At 41.6% G+C, this 9,566-nt stretch overlaps 1 non-coding gene across 1 annotated transcript; it reads left to right on the forward strand.

The window, feature by feature from the left end:
* Positions 1-1,404: 1,404 nt before the first annotated feature.
* Positions 1,405-1,511, forward strand: LOC115064360. Its single transcript, XR_003844180.1, has one exon. It is a non-coding gene; the product is annotated as a U6 spliceosomal RNA (small nuclear RNA).
* The last annotated feature ends 8,055 nt before the right edge of the window (positions 1,512-9,566 follow it).

Here is a 9,566-nt window from a genome sequence, read left to right on the forward strand (position 1 = left end):
CATGAGCAAGAAACGATCTCATCTGGATAATAAAGGTAAGAATATGTCTATGCTTTCTGTAAATTAATAGCCATTGCTGTTTGGTGCTAACGTAATAGCAAAACAAGTCGTACTTTCAATGCCATCTCGGTTTACAGGTTAGGGAGCTTATAACTGTCCTAGATGATGATATTCACTGCTGTGTCCCACCCAGCCTTCCAGCCTGTACCTCCTTGTGTTCCCTGCAGGTTCTCCTGTACCCTGTATATCCTCCTGTTTCCTGACACTACATTCTACCCATTCTCTCTCCTGAAGTTTCCATTCCTTTTGTTTCTCATGTTCTTTTCTATCCTCAATCAAGGACATTTTGGGGGGAAAGTATAAATCCATCCATCCAAAATATATTTCTTGTATTTAGATAAGACTTGTATTTTTTTTTTAAACTAACAGACCAAAACCAACCTTTGTGTGGACTGAAGACATGGCTCTTGCATTGGATCCAAGTTCAGTTTCTTGCCCCCTTACTGGGTGGCTAACGTCCCACCACCTATAACTCCAGCTCCATGAGATCTTATGCCCTTTCTGGTCTCTGAGGTCATCACCATCACAGGCACAGCTCTCATGATGCTCATACACATATTTTAATATAAAATAACTCTTAAAAAAACAACCTTTGTACTTTAGACAGGATAGAGTGAATATGACCTTTGGCTGTGAGTATGTATCAGGCATGTGGGGAAGAATAGATAAACTTAAAATAATGAATTCTGAGGTTTAGTTATAATCTATTATACCATTATTTTTGTAGATGATATTCTTAATAATCAATATGTGAAGCATTTGCTTCTAGGAGATGATGTTATACAACAAAAAAGGGGTTTATGCAATGTTTTTGAAAAATACACAGCATAATGTCTTGAATCACCAAAGCACATCTACCCCTGTAGCACAATCCACAGTTAAGTGCACTGAAGGGGCAACACAAACAAGCAATGGCAGTGTCTACAAAGGATTGTTGATGTGCCTGTGTGTTTCCATGTATGTGTGCATTCATGCATGTGAATGTTCAGGCGTGTTTGTCTGTATGTCTGTTTGGAGACCTAGGCCGATGTTAAGTGCTTTTCTCAAGAGCTTCCCACCTTATTTTTTGAGGCAGGGTCTTTCACTGAACCTGGATTCACAAATTGGCCAGGGAAGTCGGTCAATGATTTCCCAGGACACTCCTGTCGCTCCTTCCCAATGGTAGGATGATGGGAGTTCACAGTAAGGCATGCATTTTTATGTGGGTTGCAGGGATCAAACTTATATTCCCATAGTTATAAAGAAGGTCCTTTACCCTCTGATCTCTCTCTTCAACCCCTTAAAAGATTTTTACAGGTATCTATACTTTATCAATTCAGATTTCTTAATTATAAGTATCCTCAAGTGCTCGTTTCGGCAGCACATATACTAAAATTGGAACAATACAGAGAAGATTAGCATGGCCCCTGCGTAAGGATGACACGCAAATTCGTGAAGCGTTCCATATTTTGGGAGTGAGTGGGCAGGGGAGCAGGGTGGGGAGAGGGTATAGGGGACATTTGGGATAGCATTTCAAATGTAAATGAAGAAAATATCTAGTAAAATAATTTTAAAATGTATCCTCAAACATTGTCCTAATGATCCTTTCTTCTTAGTATCATGCCTTGGTGTCCTCGCTGCTTCTTAAAATATTGGACACTCTTGGCAACTTGCTTCAAATCAGTTGAATATGACACAAAAAAGAAGTATATCAGCATTAGATAGTAAAAGATCGTCTATCAATTCCTCACCATGATCAAGTTAGTTTCTATAAAGACCCTGGTATGGTACTGGGAACATGAATAGGAGAGACCAGTTGTTTTCTTTTGGGGGGATTCATAATCCTTGGGAACAGTATAATGTGTATAATTTGTGAGGATGTGCAAAGAGCTCTGACAGAATGGAGGAAGTGGGGATGACCAAATAGTTGATAGGTAACATCAATGCCTAGAGGAGCTGAGAGCGTTCTGAGGATGACAGAGCACGGTGAAGACTAACTGCTTAGTTAAAACAGAGATAAGTATTGGCAACTGGCAGCAGGGGTTCTGAGACCTGATTGCTAGGATTTCAGTTTGGGTTCAAAGAAATGATCAGTTGGAAAGAGCCAACATGTCTTTGCTTTAGGAAATGCAGGGGACTCAGAAGATGACGTAGGACCCAGTGAAGCAGGGCTCTGAGGACACTGGGGTAGGATGTCTTCACTAAGCTCCTCCTGGATCAGCATTTTTCCTGTGAGGATGGTTTAGAATTGGCAGCTCCTTTGACAGAAATTCCTGCATGTTATTTCCTGTTCTCCATATTTCAAAGCCAAGTTCTCCCCAAACAATATTTGCAATGACTTTTTGCTTCCCCTGAAAGACATTCTACTACAGCAGAACATACACACAGAGTATGCAAATCTCAGGCTGGTAGCCTGATGGGACTCCACTGTGGAACAATCTACATATCCTGTGCCAGGATACAGGAGACATCACTTCCTGTATCCAGGGAGCTCTCTTCATGTTCCTCTCTGCTACTTTTTAACCTTTAAAAACACTTCATTTATTTTATAGAAAAACTGCAAGAGTATGGAGCGTCTATGCCCAATGCTCCCTTAACATTTGAACTAACCATAATCTAATCCTCAGAGAGGACCCAGACAGCAACTTGAACTAAATCCAGCAACCAAATGGTAGGTGCTCAAAGCAACAACTGTAAGAATAACAAAAACTGAAACATAATCTGCAGAATAAAAACGCATCCCCACTAGTCATATGCACAATGATAACTGAATAAATAAACAGGGAGGGTCAACTCTTTCTTAGAGTAAAATTTCTGTTAATAAATTAGTATGCTGGAAATAGATTAGGCAAACAACACTTAATAATTGTGGAAGAATTGTTGATAGATGTTAAAAGCAGTTATCGAAAGTGTGATTAAAAACAGAATATTTGCATAATCTCAAAGAATTTCACTATACGATACTTCTTAATTACCGAGGGGAGAAAAATCACAGTAGCTTTCAAAATAGAAAAAAAATTGGTTAACACCACCATAACCCAGTAATAAAAATTAGCATCTCTAGTAATGAGACACACTGAATCTGTGTTCGTCCTGATTGATGCACAGAAAAGGGCACAGTAGCATTTCTGTAAAATTCTTGCCCAAAATATAAAACCCTGATGTATTCATCAAAAAACACTGAAAGAAATGAAATGGAAGGATATTCTGCCAGTCCTCTTTAAAAATGTCAAGGTTATGGAAGACAAAGAGTGAAGAGATGGCCCAGATTGGAGGAGCCTGAGGACCCATGAAAACTTAATGCAATGTGGAATCCAGAATTGGATCCTGGGTCATAAAAATGAACAAAAGTGGGGTGACATGATATCCAAATAAGGTCCTCAGGTCAGTCAATAGTACAGCTGTCTCTCCACAGCCACACAGGATTAGATTTAAGACCCCTGCCTTACCAGAGACTCACACATCTGCAAGACGCTCTCAGATACTTTTATGAAATGGCATAAACAATCTATCCATAATCTATGCATAATTTCCTATACATAAGTCATCTCTATATAAAACATGTAACTGAATGGACATGGCATATAAATTATTGTACTGTATAGTTTAAAAGATAATAACAAGAAAAAAGATTTGTACTATACATGTCAATATTTAATATAGATAACATTTTTCTAAAACCCACACATATATTCCATCTGATGTTCATTGAAGTCACATTACATGAAGTGTGTGGATATGAAAAGCCATCTGTAGAGTAAATGAATCCCTCTTTCAATTCTCATAAGATGAAATAACAAAAGCTGGTATAGAATTACTGTTTCCTTTGTGCAAAGTTTCATCAAATGCTTCTAAACATTGATTTTACTATTTCCATTTTACAGACAGGGAAACTAAGAGAAGATAGGGTTCATTCTGTTAGTCACAAGCCTATTGAGGAGCAAAGGGGATCAGAGCTAAGCTTTCTGGCACCTAGGGCTCATGACTTTCTGCATCTCCAGCGGAGTTCTGTTAAGGAGCACAAAGGGCATGTGGCTGGGTTCTGTCCTTCCGTGCCAGCAGACTGAAAGAGTAGATTTAGAGTCAAGGCCATCCTCTCTGGCTGGCATACCCTTTACAAAGCCATCATTTTCTCTCTCTTTGAGGTTCTAAAATAAAAACTTTGGACTCTGTCTTCCCACAGAAAATATCATTTTCCACAGAAGCTAAAGGAGAGCTGGCTCGTACCAATTGCAGTTTACCAAACAAGATGATTCGTAACTCCATGGATTTGATTTTTTTCCTCTACTGAAAGCACCTAAAATGGGGGGGGGACCTGGATGGGAGAGGGGAATAAGAGGGGAAAAGAGTAACAGGATCAGATATGGGGTAGGGGGACAGGAAAGAAGCCCAGAGGGTCAGGAAAATAAATAGAAATATATAGCTGCTAGGGGTTGGGGGTTAGGGAACCTCTAAGAAGTCCCAGAGAACTAGAATGAGGGAAGCTCCCAGGATTCAGTGTGGGTGACCTTAGCAGAAATGCCCAACACTAGGGATATGGAACCTGAAGAGACCACCTTCTGTAGTCAGACAGGGGTCCCAGTGGAGGGAGGGGAACAGCAACACACCTACAAAACTTTCGATCCCAAATTGCTTTGGACTAAAAGAAATGCAGGGACAAAAATGGAGCAGAGACTAAAGGAATGGTTGACCCATGACAGGCCCAACTTGGGATCCATCCCATGGGTGGGCACCAGTCCCTGACACTATTGCTAAAGCTATGTTGTGAGCATAGCATGGCTGTCCTCTGAGAGGCTCTACCAGCAGCTGACTGAGACAGATGAAGATACAGCCAAGCACTGGATGGAGGTCGGGGACCCGTATGGAAGAGTTGGGGGAAGGATTGAAGGAGATGAAGGTGATGGTGACCCCATAGGAAGACCAACAGTGTCAACTAACCTGGACCCCTGGGAGCTCCCAGAGACTAAGCCACCAACCAAAGAGCATGCATGGGTTGGTTTGTGCCCTCCCCAGCCCCACTACATATATAGCAGAGAACTTCTTTGTCTAGCCTCATGGGGAGAGGATACCCCTATTCCTGTAGATACTTGATGCCCCTGGGAGTGGGGATACCAGGAGGGGGCACCTTCTCAGAGGTGAAGAAGAGGGTCATGGGGAAAAGAAGTCTGTGATGGAGGACAGGAAGGGTGCAACATTTGGGATGTTAATAAATAAAATAAGTTTTTAAAAAGAAAAAGCTCCTAAAACTTGTGTAAACAAACAAATGGCAAAGCTCTCTGCTGTTTTTCTTCTCCCACACAGTTGTATTGTTGCCTACTAGCTTTGAGGTTGCATCATGGGGATCACAAGGATGTGACTAAGGATGCAGCAAGGCCCAGTCTACACACAGTGAAGAACAAGGCTGGCTCACACACACAGTTAAGGCTTGTGAGAATACAGCCAGATATTGCTTGCAATGAGGATGTATTAGTCAGGGTTCTCTAGAGTCACAGAACTTGCAGATAGTCTCTATATAGTAAAGGAATTTATTGATGACTTACAGTCTGCAGTCCAAATCCCAACAATGGTTCAGTAGTAGCTGTGAATGGAAGTCCAAGGATCTAGCAGTTGCTGAGTCCCATACCGCAAGAAGGCGAAGAAGCGAGAGCCCGACTCCCTTCTTCCAATGTCCTTATATGGTCCCCAGCAGAAGGTGTAGCCCAGATTAAAGGTGTGTGCCACCACACCTTTAATCCCAGATGATCTTGGACTCGGAGATCTCCCTGTCTTAATCTTCTGGATTCAATCACCACTGTGTCTCAAGGTCTCCATACCAAGATCCAGGTCAGAAACTTCTATTTCCCAGTCTCCAGATTAGGCTCACTGGTGAGCCTTCCAATTCTGGATTGTAGTTCATTTCAAATATAGTCAAGTTGACAACCAGGAATAGCCACTACAGAGGACATCAGTCATTCTTGGGCTTACAGCTCAGGATTTACTTATACTTTTAGTTTTTAGCCCTTTAAAAACTAAAAATGATGTGGTTTTGTGTGTGCATGTGTGGTTACACATACATTGTTTTGTATGCATGTGTGTGTATGTGTGTGTGTGTGTGTGCATGTGTGTGTGTATGTGTGTGTTGTATGTAGCATTATGCGTGTGGAGGTCAGAGGACAACTTCACGAAGTCTGTTCTCTCCTTCCATCTTTATGTGGATTCTGAGGAGCAAACTCAGGTTTCTAGGTGTGCACAGCAAACACCTTTACCTGCTGAGCCATCTCACCAGCCCTCCAATCCTTTGGCATAATTATGAGCTGAAAAACTAGTGTAATAAGTCACACATGCTCATCATCCAGATTCAACAATTGCAAACATTTGCCCAAATGTGCTTGACGTACACATATATCCATCATGTGTACGTAATACTTTGTCAGTTTGCTGAACTGTATACATCCCATGTTAAAGACATTTGAATGAGGCTGGTCATTTCAGTACCTACATAGTATAGTGTACCGTAGAACAACTGGGTTTTATGTACTTTGGAAAGGAACAACTTTAATTAGGATAGAGTAGTGAGGTAAAATTCTGACTAGGGCTTATCCTTCCATTATGGGATCTGAAGTGAATGCTTAGGGTCTATGCCAGTCTTTGACCCAGCCTTCTTCCCTTCCTCCCTTCTCTGCCTTAGACTTCAGTTACATTGGCTTATCTGATTCACTATGACAGCCCATGCTGTGTTTCCACACCATTTCTTCTGCTGTTGAACTGTCTTCTTTTGTCCTTGCCTTTGTTTCCCATTCCCTACTGTCTTCCTCTTGTCTTCTCCTACCCAATCATATTCCCTTTCCAATCTGACCTGATAGCCTTTTCTTCTAAAATCTACCTTCTCCCTCCTCAATGAGTGCCTCCCCTTACGAACAATACAGGGATATCATTTTCAAGCTCTGGGATCCCCCTCATTTTATCTGGGGTGCTTCATGGCCTTTATCACTGTCCATGGTGTCTCATGTGACTACCTGAATCCTGTCCCGTTTTTCTGGATTAGAAGCTTCTGGAAAGTAGCTGTCTTGTTGATCTCTTCATTTTTTTTTTCCAGGCACAGTCTTATACTCAAACAGTATTTTGTTCTTATTTGTTAAGTGAATACTTAGAAACACTTTAAGGATTACCTATGTCATTCATGATCAGTCATTACTTTGGCTAGCTTTCTCCATGTCTTATTTTCTGGTTTCAATAGCTGGAGAAAGCAAGGCAGTATGAGGGTCCTTTGACACTTCCAGTGGGTACCCCTGTTCTGAGAACAGTGGAGGTCCTTGTGATACTACTGTCTGGCCACAGAGTGGGTGAGGATACCAATCTGGTACTTCAGTGCTTGAAGGACTGACAGATGGAAAGGATTCTGGTCTCCCTACACAGGCTACATTCTCAGTGTAATTGGGGGGAAAAAAAGAAAAGAGCAAAGAGACCAATTCATTGAATACTTCCTTCTATATTTGGAGAAGATACATTTTACATGCTTCACGAGGTTAAATGTCCCCTGCTCCTGATTACAAAATTCTGATTGGCATATTAATCAGATTATGAAAGTGGGAGGAGGGAGAGCCGCCAAAGAGACAGCAGCTGCTCCTTTGCTGCTAGATCCATTCAGGATATAAAATTTTTTGCTGAGATATTTATTGTAAAATGTTTTTTTTTCCTTTTCCCCTCTTGCTTTTATTTTTAGCCGACATTACCCCAGCATCTGTTCCACCTCGTGTGAGGAATGCTTTGGAATGGAGGCGGGTGGCTGGGGAGAGGAGTGTACATACAAAAGGTAGGAAGGCAGAATGGCAGGAAGAGGGGCAAGGTCTCCACCCTCACCAAAGACGGAGGACACTGGACAGGGATGGAGTCTCTCCTCTTGACACTCAGATTTTCACATCCTAGAACTTGAGAGACATTCAGGAAAGACTCTGATGTTATCAGCTGCGTAACTACCCAGCGCTTGCCCCACTTTTGTTTGCGTATGTTCATGTTCATTGATGGGAGACCCCATTATCTTTGAAAGCAGCTGTAGAGAGGAAATGAACAGACTGTTGAGCTGGGACACGTTGCAGGAAATAAAAAAGGCAGGACAGGAGCCAGTGCAAATTCCAAGGAGCAGCAATTCATGGGCTGATGTGGTGGCGCACGCCTTTAATCCCAGCACTCGGGAGGCAGAGGCAGGTGGATTTCTGAGTTCGAGGCCAGCCTGGTCTACAGAGTGAGTTCCAGGACAGCCAGGACTACACAGAGAAACCCCCGTCTCGAAAAAACCAAAAAAAAAAGAAAGTCCTTCTTTATCCGTAGATGGAGCTCCTATTCCTCTTGTGACATATATAGTACCTCTCCTTGGATTTCTCCTCTCATATTCTCCTATTCAAGTTAAATTTCCCTGCTAGTTTCATCATTTCTCCCAAGACAGTGTTGATCATCAGCCTCAGCATGACAGAAATTCTTACTCCATCCTCTCCTTCTATTCCAGATGTGGGTTTCAGACCTAAATTAAGCACTTTATCTGAGAGGGATAGCAAACAAAGGTACGGCTGCTGTATTGTGATGCTTTCCATTGTGCCTCATCCCCGAGCCCCAAGTCAGTGTTAAGGCCTAGGTGACCAGGATTGCTGGGTACCAGTCCTCATTACCAAAACAAATTAATTAATTTTCTAAGAGAAATACCATACAGTATAGGCAATGAAATTTCAGGACTCTAGGCAAAACACTCATTTATTAAGATGAGAAAGTAATTTATGATAGGCTGCAAAGTGAAATCATGTAAAATAGGATCCAACTTGAAAAAACTGGAAAAATTAGAAATAATTTGAGAAAAAAAGTGAGATATAATTGTACTAGAACCCTGGGTTGAATTACTAGAATCAAGCATTGGGTGTGGTCCAAGTATCTAAATAACGAGACAAAAATGAATAAATATGCCTTTTCATTGTTCTGCATTAGAAGAAAATGTGCCCCCTTGGTAGGCACATTTTGTTCTACATAAAATTTACCACCTAATAGACGCATTGATTTCTGCACCATGTTTTTCCTTGTGAGGCTGACTTCTGTGCTTCTGGAGACCACGCCTGCCTTCTTGGCTGTCCTCTTTTGCTGAGCACAGCCTTGGCATTTAAACACGCTCCAAAAATGCTTGACTAGATTTCCACAAAAGATTGGAAGCACTTAATTGTAAGGTCACTTGTCATAAAACATTATAAAATTGAAATAAAGGATGAGAACAGAGAGAGAGAGAGAGAGAGAGAGAGAGAGAGAGAGAGAGAGAACAGAACATGGAGTCCAGTGAGAAAAAGAACACAAACTGAGTTACCATGAAAGTCAGAACTTTTCAATATTTGTGACCCCGTCCTTGATGTTAAACTTGTGGATGCAGAAGTGAAAGGGGAAGAATTCACTCACATGAAGAAGCTTATAGCCTAAACGCAAGAGCATCTCACTCACTCCTAGGAAGCAAAACATTTCTAGTGGTATTTTGGAGGAAATGTCCCACTTAGAGCCCCATTGGAAAGACACATAGC

Source organism: Mus pahari, chromosome 6, assembly GCF_900095145.1.
Source record: "Mus pahari chromosome 6, PAHARI_EIJ_v1.1, whole genome shotgun sequence".
Lineage (NCBI taxonomy): Eukaryota > Metazoa > Chordata > Mammalia > Rodentia > Muridae > Mus > Mus pahari.